This window comes from Vicia villosa, unplaced genomic scaffold (genome assembly GCF_029867415.1).
Source record: "Vicia villosa cultivar HV-30 ecotype Madison, WI unplaced genomic scaffold, Vvil1.0 ctg.003006F_1_1, whole genome shotgun sequence".
Taxonomy (NCBI): Eukaryota; Viridiplantae; Streptophyta; class Magnoliopsida; order Fabales; family Fabaceae; genus Vicia; species Vicia villosa.
Genome location: NW_026706090.1, coordinates 139,164 through 144,429, shown reverse-complemented (window position 1 = coordinate 144,429; position 5,266 = coordinate 139,164).

Here is a 5,266-nt window from a genome sequence, read left to right as displayed (position 1 = left end):
ACACCAAAATAATAGATAATGATATTTGAACGATTGGTCTTTGTTCAAAATTGTTATCTACAAAAATTTGTCACACATCGGATACAAGTATAAAATTCATATGAATGAACTATTACATTATAATAAGAGAAGTTACAAAATAGTAATTAAGAAATCAAAATCGTATCAATCGATTGTTGTGTCAAAATAACTTCTAACACATTATAACTAACATCTTGAAAGTGTGACACTAGGTTGCTTCTTCATATAATTCATATAATTGAAATTGACCTCTCAGCAATTTTATTCAACATGAACAATATCATTTCGTTGGGATTTGATATATCATTTGGAAGATTCAAGTTCTTCAAAAACTTCTTATCAAGAGGATGTGAAGGGATGGTATCCTTGGTTGTGAGATAGATCAAGTGAAATAACTCAGTAAGACCAGCATTTTTAGAGCCAAATCTAAGAGAACCAAAGAGCCACAACCATGAAGGTTTAAATTCTTTCTTCCTCATTTCAAGAAATCTAGAACTAGTAGTGAAGGAGTTCAGTTTTTTGCACACAAGCCTAACATCCATTAGGGTTTCGAGTGGAAGATGAACCAAACATTTTTCGAGAACATCGTCGGGAAGATTTAATATTAAAGCTTCATTTGTTTCATTTTCAACATGTTTGTTTTTCCTCCAAAACATCACCATCTCTTTTATTCCATTACCATTACGTGATGATCTACTTTTGTTGATTGATTCATGGCTTCCATGACCTCTTAGGCATTTGAATGAAAAAACCATGTTTGAGATATAATTAAATACACATTGTGAGATATATAAGAAGACATGTTAGGAAGGTAAGTTAGTTGCATCTAAGTTGCCTAGTTTGCGGATCTATTGAGTTGTTTTAGTCAAGATTAATACTAATTCATAATTTATGTTTGTTTAGTTGTGATAAGAAAAATGTAGAGGAAACATATATATAGGTGAAATAAAAAGCCAATATATAAATTAATTTGGAAGAGAGATAGATAGATAGATATTAAAAAACAAAGCATGGTTTCATCATATGGTGTTGTGTTAACTTAATTTTTTTATTTAGTAATTTTATTATAAGAGTTTAATTTATATACATTGACAGTGTAAAATTATTTTACACTGTCATCCAATAGAAAACAAATAAGGTGGCTTGTCATTAAAAGAATTTTTAAATTAAAATATGATTTATTCTGATACAAGATTGTGATTGGTTGGCAGTGTATGAAACTTTTTCTCTTATTATAATTAAATTGTGTTTTTTTCTTTGAGATAATGAGTGATGTAATGACAGTGTAAAATAATTTTAAATCGTAAACCAATCACAACCATGTATCCAATTAAATTATTTATTTATTTTAAAAATATTTTAATGACATGGCAGATTTGTGATTTTCTATTAGACGACAGTGTAAAACTATTTTATACTGTCAGTGCATATCCATTAAAACCTTGTTTTTTTTTTTCATATAAATTTCATACTTCTAGTTCTTAAATGGTGTCCAAGTTTAATTTATAATGACAAAACACTTCGGTTGATAATATATTAATGCTTAAGCGGAAAAAAAATTTTACTCATTCTTTTTTAAAAAAAATTTGTATCACATTAATTTATTTTTATTATATTAATATTATTGAATCATAAAAACTAGAATGCCGGATCTTTCCTTTTTTTTAGCGATTTAGGTTTTTTTTTGTGTCATTTGGAAATTGGGCTCAAGTTGTGGTGATCCGGCCCATACGATTTTGCTACACCACTCTGCTTTGGTTCACACCCCCTTGGTTGGCTTATTTTCAATTTGGGCCAAGACTGGGCGGCCCAGTCTATTTTCCCAGCGCCCAATTTGTTTCTACACCCTCCATTTTACTTATTTTTCAGCCTATTACTATTCGTTTTTGTATTGTTGTATTTTAATATGTTAGTTTTTTATAGTTTCTTATTATTATCATAAAAACCCAAAAATATTTCTTTAGACTTCATTTTAATATCAAAACATCAAAAATATGTTAGTTTTATTGTCCATATTAAAAATACTAAAAATATTAGGTTAATCTCAATCCAAAAAGTAAATAAACCTTGGTCCAACGCCAAGTCGTCAAATAATTTCTCGATCCAACGTCGAGTTTCTTCTTTTAAAACTTTCTTTAAACCATACCGAAAGATCAAGTGACAAGAAGTGTACACCTCTTGAATACCTCGATTCTTTTGGATTAGCACCTTTTAAAAAAAAACCTTTCTTAATCAAATCAAAATGATCAAGTGACAAGAAGTGAACACCTCTTGAATACCTTGATCTTTTGAATTAAAATACATTAATCAAATCAAAGTGATCAAGTGACACGAAGTGAACACCTCTTGAATAATTTGATCTTTTGAATTAAAATACATTACTCAAATCAAAGTGATCAAGTGACAAGAAGTGAACACCTCTTGAATATCTTGATCCTTTGAATCAAAACTCTTTTATTAACAGGGACAACAAGTGACAATGGGGCTCGCTCCTGTTGAATACCTTGGGTAAAGACACGCTAGGTGAACACCTATGCTCAATCCTTTACTAAAAGTCCGTCCATATCCTCTTTTACCAATGTGGATAACAAGTGACAATAGGACTCGCTCTTGTTGAATACCTTGGGTAAAGACGCACTAGGTGCACACCTATGCTTAATCCTTTACTAAACGTCTGCAAATATCTCCTTACCATTTTAAAACTCTTTTCATAAACGAGACACTTAGTCAATTTTATATGCGGACATACTTCCACCTGTGAAGATCGAATATCTTCCACTCGAATGCGATGATGGCCAAAATCTTGTCTTACTCTTGATTTAGTCATCCATTCTTGTAGTGACCTCTTATCCATGTGCGCGTATTATTGTCTCCATTTGAAAGCGATCGAGTACGTCTCGCAAAAATCAACCAACAAACTTTTCGTGGTTCTTAGCCCGAACTACGATTGCTCTGACTTTCCCATTGCACGAGGGAATACGTAGGCACAAGATACAAACGTCTTGGAGAGCATAATAATAAAAAATCATTTTTTTCTTCATAATAATAAAAATCCCTTCTTTTACCTTTTCTCGATAAATGAGCTCAAGAGCGCAAACATTACGCTAAACACTCAAACACGAAACTAACTAAATGGGTCCCATCGAGTACGATGGAGGTGAGGGGTGCTAATACCTTCCCCTTTCTTAACCGACTCCCGAACCCTAATTTGGCTACGATGACCATCTTATCCATTTCCCTTTTATTTGTGGGTTTTATCGATATTTTCCCTTTCCTCTTGGAATAAATAAAATTTGGTGGCGACTCTGTTGTACTTCGAGCGCGTGATTATACTCGAGTATTTTTTACCGCTACAGAAAGTGGCGACTCTGCTGGGGACATCCTTAGAGGGTCAACCCTAGTTTAGTTTGTTTTATATTTGAGTGTTTGATTTTGTTTGCTTATTCTTGTATTCTTTATGTTTACTCTTGTGTTATTTATGTTTCTTTACTCTTGCTTTATCATTTTTTATTTATTTCTGTATATACTCATTTGTATTAATGGGAATGATACTTGAGTGAAGCTCTCAACCCGAGTTTTGAAAAACAAGATAAAAACATAAGTTAGGAGGTGGTTGTGTAGTGCTAGTCCCCAAGGTGAACACCTTGAATGGCTAATACGAAAACCCCACTTGGAGGAGACTTATTCATGAAATTTGTCATAAGATGGTTTGCCCGTCGCCTGATTGAAACCTGATTTCGTCGTTAACTCCAAGGACCTTTAGAACCCGTTCCATCTAAAGAAGTTATGTATCGATCCCCAAGGTGCACTCCTTGTATGATTGGTACAATAACCTCGCCTAGAGGTTACATATTCATGAAATTTATCATAAGATGGTTCACCTGTCGCATGACGAAATTTTGACCATGCTCGGATGCCTATAGGAACCGTTATATCCAAAAACTTTAGAGTTAACCTTGTGAGGGGGATTCTTGGGTAAAAGAACATAGAACTGTCTTATTATAAGAAGCTTTCCTCAGTAGGTTCTGTATCCATTTACATTTATCATTTTAATTTAGTCTATGTATAACATCGTGTTGCATTCCATATCATATGACATTGCATCATTCCTGCATGTAAAAAAAATATCATGCACCTGCATTCATACATTCAAGTTGTCAACAAAAGACTCACTTCATCTGTATTCACCCTCAAGTGGCATGTCTACCGTCATGTTGATTCCTCAACACATTGAACTGGAGGCATGAATCTGAAGACTATGGAAGAACTTCAACGAGGCCAAGATTTGCTAATAGTAGAAGTTATCCAATTGAAGAGCCAATATATCAGACAAGGCAGCTCATCCTCGTCACTGATTAGTCACTAGGCCTTATTTCCTTCTGTTTGCAATTTCCTTGTTAGTATTGTGTGCTGCATTGAATGTTGTTTGTTTCAAAATGTTAATTTTAATGAAATGAGCATTGCATATTTGAATCAATCCATTTACATCCATTGTATGCTTCTTTATGTTTTATCTTTAAAAAAAAACAAAAATATATCTCTTGTTCACTTTCTTTATCAAACTTTTGTTTATGCAAAAATTGGAGGGAGGATGATGAAAATAAAATACTCAAGTTGTTGAATTGTATGCTTTCAAACAGAACTTTGCTGATGATGTACAGGCATTGTTTCAATCCCCAAACACTGAAGAAATAAGGAAGTTAATCCCTAGTCTACCCCTTTGAGCCTAGAAGTTGGTGTTTCCTTTTGTATGAAAATAACCTGCAATGTTAACCTGGGGCAGGGTAGTTCTCAGTTAATTTGTTTATGCATTCAATTTCTAGAGAATCATTAAGTGCACCTTTCAATAAGGGTTTCAATCAAAAGTGACCAAGATGGTTATCATCAATCATTATCAGGGCAGTCACTATCTTTCCAATAACAAAAAAAAGTCAATGAAAAAAAAGCCCGCTAAGTCAAAACCTACGAAGGAGACTTAGGCAAAACTGAGGCATCCCGCTGACTGTGACCTCAAATGAAGACAGTTCAGGCAAAATTTAGGGATAATAGAAAAAAAAGTCAATAAATTCCTTGAACAACAATAAAACATTGTGACTATCGAAAGGAAGAGGTGACTGCCATCTCAAAGATTCCCTTGGTCTTTAAACCATCATCATTATCATAGGTGCAATTCCAAAGCCTCTTGGAGCCTGAATGCATAATTTGAATTAACTGAGCGTAGGATTGGAGATCATCGCGAAGAATG